We start from the raw sequence: 9,339 nt of genomic DNA on the forward strand, positions 1-9,339 counted from the left end.
AAACCATCACAACCCAGAAATTATTTCATGATGATACAACTGACATTGTCTTGAGTGGGAGATCTGAAACAGGTGCCTTCAAAATCCGGACCGGAGTCAAGCAAGGCTGAGTGACAGTCCCCCCTCTATTTACAATCTATCTGTCAGCAGACATTCACCTTATCAAAGACCAACTGCCCTCTGGCGCCAGCATTAAATACCACCAAGATATAAAATTCTTTAATCTTAGTCACCTTCGTGCCAAAACTAAACTGACCACCATAGACATACATGATCTACAGTGTGCAGATATCTGCAGTGTCATTTCCCACTCTGCACCAGATTGCAAGCCACTCTCGATCTTTTCAAATCTGCATACAAGAAACTCAGCCTGTCCTTAAATGTTGCCAAAAGCATATCAATCCATACCTGGTCAGCCAAATATTTCACCCCTCATACAAGTGGAAGGAGAGTATCTGGAATATGTTGAGCATTCCCATACCTAGGCAGCCACTTCTCTCAAAAGGTCATCATTGTTGAGCAGATACAACACCGGATCAGCTGTGCCAGCTTAGCCTTCTACAAACTACAACGGTGAGTGTTTGTCAACAAAGACTGCCACAAATCTAGAATTGAAAGTTAGTCTCAGTAATGGTGACCATGAAACTATCATCGGTTGTTGTACATCCCATCTGGTTTACTACTATCCTTTAAGGAAGGAAATCTTCCATCCTTACCTAGTCTGGCCTACACGTGACTTAGACCCACCTCCCTCAAATGGCCTAGCAAGCCACTCAGATCAAGGACAATCAGGGATGGGCAATGAACGCTGACCTTGCCAGCGATGCCCAGGTCCCATGAAAGAATTTTTAAAAAATCAACAAAAGTTCTAATATACAGAGCAGTTGTTGTAACCACACTCCAGTACTGCAATGAGATCTGGACTGTGTATCAGCAACACATAAGGCCGCTAGAGAAATTCCATCAACAATGTCTCCACCACGTTTGCCAGGTTCAATGGGAGGACATTTGGACAAATGCTATTGTCCTTCTTGGAACCAACTCCACAAGCATTCAGTCAAAACTCCTGCAAAATCAACTTCAATGGACTGGACACTGTGTCCGGATGGCCAAAAACATCTCCCTGCCAGGTCCTGTTATCTTATATGAACATATGAATTAGGAGGAGTAGGCCACTTGGCCCCTCAAGCCTGCTTCACCGTTCTAGAAGATCATGGCTGATCTGATTATAACCTCAAACCTATATTCCTGCCTACCCCCGATAACCTTTCGCCCCTTTGTTAAACAAGAATCTATCTAGCTCTGCCTTAAAAATATTCAGACTGTGCTTCCACGGTCTTTTGAAGAAGACAGTTCCAAAGACTCTCAACCCTCTGAGAGAAAACATTTCTCCTCAGCTCTGTCTTAAATGAGTGACCCCTTACTTTTAAACAGTGACTCCTAGTCTTAGATTCCCCCACAAGAAGAAACATCCTCTCCACATCCACTCTGTCAATACCCCTCAGGATCTTAAAGGTTTCAATTAAGTCGCCTCTTAATCTTCTAAATTCCAGTGTAGACAAGCCTAATCTGTCCAACCTTTCCTCATAAAACAACCCATCTATTCCTGGTATTAGTCTAGTAAACCGTCTCTGAACTGCTACATCATTCATTAAATAAGGAGACCAGAATTGTACACAATACTCCAGATGTGGTCTCAACAATACCCTGTACAACTGAAGTATAGCCTCCCTACTTTTGTAATCAATTCTCTTCACAATAAATGATCATTTATTAGCTTTCTACATTACCTGCTGTACCTGCATACTAATCTTTTGTGATTCATGCACTAGGACACCCAGATCCCTCTGAATCTCAGAGCTCAGCAATCTCTCACCATTTAGACAATAAGCTTCTTTTTTATTCTTCCTGCCAAAATCAACGATTTTATATTTGTCCACATTATACTCCAGATCTTTGCCCACTCACTTAACATATCGATGTCACTTTGTAGTCTCATGTCCTCTTCACAATTTACTTTCCTACCCACCTTTGTGTCATCAGCAAATTTAGCAACCATTCCCTCAGTCCCTTCATCCAAGTCATTTATATAAATTGTAAAAAGTTGAGCCCCCAGCACATGCCTGTGGCAGGCCACACATCTGCCAACCAGAAAAAGACCCATTTATGCCAACTCCCTGCTTCCTGTTAGCCAGCCATATCTTCTATCCAAGCCAATATGTTACCCCCTACACCATGAGCTTTTATTTTCTGCAATAACTTTTGATGTGGCACTTTATCAAATGCCTTCTGGAAATCTAAGTACAGTATATCCACCAGTTCCCCTTTATCCACAGAACATGTGACTCCTTCAAAGAATTCCAATAAATTGGTTAAACATGATTTTCCCTTTTACGAAACCTTGTTGACTCTGCCTGATTGTCTTGAATTTTTCTAAGTGCCCTGCTATAACATCTTTAACTCTAGCTTCTAATATTTTCCCTAAGACAGGTGTTAAGCTAACTGGCCTATAGTTTCCTACTTTCTGTCTCCCTCCTTTTTTTGAATAAAGGAGTTACATTTGTTATTTTCCAATCTAATGGAACATTCCCCAAATCTAGGGAGTTTTGGAAAATTAAAACAATGCATCAACTATCTCACCAGCCACTTCTTTTAAGACCTTAGGGGAAATCCATCCGGACCTGGGGATTTGTCAGCCCGCAGCCCCAACAATTTACTTAATACCTCTTCCCTGGTGATTATAATTTTCCCCGAGATCCTCCTTCCCATTTCCTGATTTTCAACTGTGCTTTTATTCAAAGTGATTGGAAAAAATGCAAATGGCAAACGTATGCCCGTCCTATAAAAAAGTGTTTAAGCATGAAAACATGGTAAAGCGCTGAGGATGTGAGATAAAGAAAAATCTGCAGGGCTGGGGAGCAAGATGCAGAATCTTTTAATTTATTCTGTTTGATAGAATCAAAGATTTGGGACAAGTGTATGAGTAACCCATATAATGAGGTTTGCAGGCAATTCCCCTTCATGTGAACAGAGTCAACCCTTGGGCCAGAATTAAAAATTCTCAGTTACAAATAAACACAGCAGAATTGTTATTCAACAATCCCAACAAAATGCACACCCCACCAGCACACCATCTCCCAATGCAGCCCATCCCCACCCCCAATCCCAAACTCCCAGCTCAGCCCATCCCCACCCACAATCTCAATCCACCAGCTCAGCCCATTCCCAACATCAATCGCGATCCCCCAATTTAGCCCATTCCCAACAGCAATCCTGATCCCCCAGCTCAGCCCATTCCCAACATCAACCCCGATCCCCCAGCTCAGCCCACTCCCAACCGCAATCTCAATCCCAATCCCCCAGCTCAGCCCATCCCCACCAACAATCACAATCTCCCAGCTCAGTCCATTCCCAACACCAATCCCAATCATCCAGCTCAGCCCATTCGTCAACACCAATCCTGATCCCCCAACTCAGCCCATTCCCAACACCAATCCCGATCCCTCAATTTAGTCCATTCCCAACACCAATCCTGATCTCCCAGCTCAGCCCATCCCCACCCCAATCTTGATTCCCCAGCTCAGCCCATTCCCACCCTCAATCCTCCAGCTCAGCCCATTCCCAACACCAATCCCAATCCCCCAACTCAGCCCATTCCCCAAACCAATCCCCTAGCTCAGTCCTTTCCCAACACCAATCCCAATCTGTCAGCTCAGTCCATTCCTAACACCAATCCCAATCACCTAGCTTAGCCCATTCTCAATACCAATCCTGAACCGCCAGCTCAGCACATTCCCAACACCAATCCCCTGGCTCAGCCCATTCTCAACACCAATTCTGATCCCCCAACTCAGCCCATTCCCAACGAAAAGAGGGGAAAAGCAATAGTGTTAGGAGGCTCAATAGTAAGAGGAACAGACAGGCGTTTCTGTGGCTTTAGATGTGACTCCAGGATGGTATGTTGCCTCCCTGGTGCCAGGGTCAAGGATGTCACTGAATGGCTGCATGGTATTCTAAAGGGGGAGGGCAAACAGACAGAGAGCGTAGTACATATTGGTGCCAATGACATAGGTAGAAAGAGGGATGGGGTCCTGCAAGCAGAATTTAGGGAGCTAGGAAGCAGGTTAAAAAACAGGACCTCAAAGGTAGTAACCTCTAGATTAGTTCTGATGCCACAGGCTAGTAAGTATAGGAATAGGAGGTTAGTCCAGATGAATGCGTGGCTGGAGAAATGGGGCAGGAGGGAGGGCTTTAGATTTGTGGGACATTGGGACCGTTTCTGGGGGCAGTGGGACCTGTACAAGGTGGACAAGTTGCACCTGAACCAGAATGGGATCAACACCCTTGCAGGGAGGTTTGCTAGTGTTGTTGGGAAGGGTTTAAGCTAAGTTGGCAGGGGGATGGGATCCTGAGAGGAGGTTCAGCAGGGAGAGATGCACAACCAAAGTTAGAAGAGAGAGCAAGTGAGTCTGAAAGGCACAGACATTATATGCCAATTAAGGCACAAGGGAGTTTGGCAAGGTTAGATGGTATTTAATTTAGTGCAACGAGTCTGACAAATAAGGTAGATGAGTTGAGGGCACAAACTGACACATGGAAGTGTGATGTCATTGCTGTCACAGAGACATGGTTGAGAGAGGGACAGGATTGGCAGCTCAACATTCCAGGATGTAGCATCTTCAGGCAAGACAGGGAAGGAGATAAAAGAGGAGGAGGTATCGCAATATTGATCAAGGAATCAATTACAGCAATAAGGAGGGATGACATCTTAAAGGGCTCCTCAAATGAAGCCATATGGGTAGAATTAAAAACTAAAAAGGAGCAACCGCAATGTTGGGTGTGTACTATAGACCCTCAAGCAGTCAGAGAGAAATAGAAGAGCAGATAAGTAGGCAAATTTCAGAGAAGTGTAAAAATAATAGGGTAGTAATAGTGGGGGATTTCAACTTCCCCAACATTAACTGGATTAGTCATAGTGCGATAGGTTTAGAGGGAGCAGAATTCTTAAAATGCATCTAGGGGAGCTTTGTAAGCCAGTACGTAGAAGGTCATACAAGAGACTCCTGGACTTAATTTTAGGGAATGAAGCCGGGCAAGTGGTAGAGGTATCAGTGGGGGAGCATTTTGCAGATAGTGATCATAACTCCATTAGATTCAAGGCTGTTAAGGAAAAGGGCAAGGATGGGCTAGAAATCAGAGTTCTAAATTGGGGGAAGGCCGATTTTAATAAGATCAGATATGATTTGGCCAGGGTGGATTGGGAGCAGCTACTTTTAGGTAGGGGACTCTTTCAAGAAAGAAATAGGGAGAGTACAGGGCCAACAGTAAAGATAAAGGGTGGGACCAACAAATCCGGGGAACCCTGGATGTTGAGGTATATATAGGACTGGATAAAGAGAAAAAGGGAGGCTTATGGCAGATACCAAGGGCTCAAAGCAGCGGAAGCCCTAGAGGAGTATAGAATGTGTAGGGTGGAACTTAAAAAGGAAATTAGGGGAAACCAAAAAGAGGGCATGAAAAAAATTGGCAGGTAAAATAAAGGAAAATCCAAAGTTATTTTACAAGTACATTAAGAGTAAGAGGATAACTATGGAAATAGTAGGGCCCATTAAGGACCATAGTGGTAATTTGTGTGTGGAGCCGCAAGACGTAGGTAGGGTTCTAAATGAATACTTTGTGTCGGTGTTCACAAGTGAGAGGGATGACGTGGTATGGAAATCAGGCAGAAGGACTGTGATACAATTAAAGAAATTAGCATAGAAAGGGAAGAGGTTTTTAGCAGTCTGTCACGTTTAACAGTAGATAAATCTCCAGGCCCAGATGAAATGTATCCCAGGCTGTTGAGTGAGGCAAGGGAAGAGATAGCAGGGGTCTCTGGCCACGGGACAGATGCCAGAGGACTGGAGGACAGCCAATGTGGTACTGTTACTCAAGAAGGAAGGAAGGGATAAACCAAGGAACTACAGGCCAGTCAGTCTAATCTCAGTGGTGGGGAAACTACTGGAAGCAATTCTGAGGGACAGAATTAATCTACATTTGAAGAGGCAGGGATTAATCAAGAACAGTCAGCATGGCTTTGTTAAGGGGAGGTCATGTCTGACCAATTTGATTGAATTTTTCTAAGAGGTGACCAGGTGTATAGATGAGGGCAATGTATTTGACATTGTCTACTTGGACTTCAGCAAGGCTTTTGATAAGGTCTCGCATGGGAGACTGATAACAAAGGTTCAGAGCCAATGGGATCCAAGACAATTTGGCTAATTGGATCCAGAATTGGCTGAGTGGCAGGAAGCAGAGGGTGATGGTCGAGGGGTGTTTTCATGACTGTGTCCAGTGGGGTTCCACAGGGATCGGTGTTGGGTCCCTTGCTGCTTGTGGTATATATAAATGATTTTCACTTGAACTTAGGAGGGTTGATCAGTAAGTTCGCGGATGACACAAAAATTGATGGGATGGTAAATAGTGAGGAGGATAGCCTTAGATTACAGGAGAATATAGACGGGCTGGTCAGATGGTCTGATCAGTGGCAAATGGAATTTAATCCGGATAAGCGTGAGGTGATGCACTTGGGCAGGGAATACAAGATGAGTGGTAGGACCCTGGGAATTACCGAGGATCAGAGGGATCTTGGTGTGCACGTTCACCGGTCCCTTAAGGTAGTGGGACAGGTAGATAAACTGGTTAAGAAGGCATATGGGAATCTTGCCTTTATTAGCCGAGGCACAGAATATAATAGCAGGGAGGTTATGCAGGAACTGTATAAAACACTGCTTAGGCCACAGTTAGAGTATTGTGTCCAGTTATGTAATTTTCATTATAGGAAGGATGTGATTGCACTACAGAGAGTGCAGAGGAGATTTACCAGGATGTTGCCTAGGCTTGAGAGTTTTAATTATGAGGAGAGATTGGATAGACTGGGGTTATTTTCCCTGGAGCAGAGGAGATTGAAGGGGGACATGATTGAGGTGTATAAAATTATGAGGGGCATAGATAGGGTAGACAAGAAGGAACTTTTCCCCTTGGTGGAGGGATCAATAACCAGGGGGCATAGATCTAAGGTAAGGAGCTGGAGGTTTAGAGGGGATGTGAATTTTTTCACCCAGGGGGTGGTGGGAATCAGAACTCACTGCCTGAAAGGGTGGTTGAGGCAGACACCCTCAAAATTTCAGAAGTATTTGGATGTGCACTTGCGCTGCCATGGCATACAAGGCTATGGGCCTAATGCTGGAAAATGGGACTAGAATAGTTAGGTGTTATTAATTAGTAATTATTATTACTATTATTATTTTAAAAAATTATTTCCATCTATTGTTTTATCTGCACCTTTTAGCCTATCTTGAACCCTTCCCCTCACCCCACCCTCACTAGGGCTATCTGTCACTTGCTCATCCTGCTTTCTACCCTTAATGTCACTATTTGCACATACTTGAGCTAATATCACTACCATCAACACCCCTTTGTCCTTTTGTTTATGACATCTTTGGCAATCTCTCCTGTGCCTACACCCATCACTGGCCCTCCATCCAGCTCCACCTGAGCCACCCCCCTTAAACAGCTTATATTTCACCACATTTCTTATTCCTCTTTAGTTCTGATGAAGAGTCATCCAGACTCAAAACGTTAAGAGTCTTCCTCTCCACAGATGCTATCAGACCTGCTGAGTTTTTCCAGCAATTTTTGTTTTTGTTTATTAGTTAGGTACTTGTTTGACCAGTGCAGACTCGATGGGCCAAAGGATCTTTTTCTGTGCTGTCAACCTCTATGACTCAATGACTCTATGACCAATCCTAACTTTCACCTCAGCCCATTTCCAACAACAATCCTGATCCCCCAGCTCAGCACATTCCTAATTTGCAGCACTTTTCCCATCCCCACCTCCCCAGTTGAGCCCAATCTCAGCACCAACCCCAATGCCCCCAGTTTAACCCATTCCTTTCCCAATCTCCACCCTGGTTTCTCCTCTCCATCAAGATGCTGATTTGTCCTTTCCCAGTTATTCAATCCAGTGCCTCGCAGCTACTACTTTAAACGCTTTGACTCTCTCATTACCTCTTCCAATGGCTGCAGCTTCCTCTTTCACCAAGATCTCCTGCTGCTTATTCAACCCTTTTCAAATCTTTCACTGATTCTTCCCCGCTCCCCGCAGCTTTCCCCCACTTCCTGTTCCACACAAATATGCATCACTTCCGCTTCATACCCCAACTCCCCCAGGTCCTAGCGCGCGGGTTACACAAAGGTCATCATCACTCGGTGTCTCGCAGGTCCTAGTGCCCGCATTTATAAAACAACTTTCAATGTTTGCCAGCTCATGCCTGCTGAGTTGCAAGCGAAAGGAATGCCTTGGTGGTTACACTTCATTCAAAGCTCCTTTATTCAAATTATCAGTTAATTTGAATCAGAACAATGCAAGGTAGATTTCCTGTTGAAGATATGTTGAAAACTCAAACATCATTGTACCGTAAATTATTGGGTAACTGGGATTCAAATTCCAAATCCAAGTGCATCGTAATTCAAATCCAAACCCTGTAATAAACATCAAGTGGGTGAGGTGTGGGAATCCTTCCCCTACATCAGGAAGGAGCTGAGAGGAGACCGAGCAGTTTGAAAGGAGTTTTGGATGGTAGTTCAGATAGAAGTTAGTCAGAAGCATAAGATCCCCAAACAAAAATAATGTACTGCAGGTACTGGAAATCCTGCTCCTAATTTGTATGTTTGTATGTATGCATGCACAATGCTGATAAACTCTCAGCAGGTCGGATAGCATCTGTGGCGAGAGAAACAGATATAAAGACACATTGAAGTCTCATTTGGTGATTATGATTTTATGTTATCTAATTATTGATTCATTTACCTGTGGAAATACTTTTTCCTGACAGCATTAGCACTACCTAACATAATGTTGAAATACTTTACTGGATTTCATTTTAACATTCTTTATGAAAATAAAGAGCCCCAGTTCCTCCTTACAACTAAAATCTCTCACCCATGATGTCATATTAATGAATCTGTTCTGCATGGTCTCCATTGCTTCATCAGGTATCCAAAGTAGGACACAATATTCTAAATGTGGCCTAACAAATGATTTGTCTCAATTTACCTTTCCAATATATCTTTGCTTTTGTGCCGTTTGATCATATTTATCCAATCGAGAATCTCATAAAGCTATCTCACAATTCCATAAACTTTTAAAGATTTATGTATCTGAACCCAATTATTTCTGTTCCTCCATTAAAAAAAATTAGCACTTAGTGAATATGTCCTTTCTCCATTCCCACCCCCTATTTCTCCATATTAAATGTAATCTGACATCCCTTTCTGTGATCTACAAATCTCTGTGTG

At 43.5% G+C, this 9,339-nt stretch overlaps 1 protein-coding gene across 1 annotated transcript in view; it reads right to left on the reverse strand.

The window, feature by feature from the left end:
• Positions 1-8,198, reverse strand: part of sike1 (suppressor of IKBKE 1) — a 32,550-nt gene extending 24,352 nt beyond the window's left edge. The window contains exon 1 of the mRNA XM_041194663.1: positions 8,050-8,198. The gene's annotated coding sequence lies outside the window, so the exon portion shown is untranslated. The remainder of the gene's footprint in view (positions 1-8,049) is intronic.
• Positions 8,199-9,339: the final 1,141 nt, after the last annotated feature.

The sequence above is a fragment of the Carcharodon carcharias genome, chromosome 9 (assembly GCF_017639515.1).
Source record: "Carcharodon carcharias isolate sCarCar2 chromosome 9, sCarCar2.pri, whole genome shotgun sequence".
Lineage (NCBI taxonomy): Eukaryota > Metazoa > Chordata > Chondrichthyes > Lamniformes > Lamnidae > Carcharodon > Carcharodon carcharias.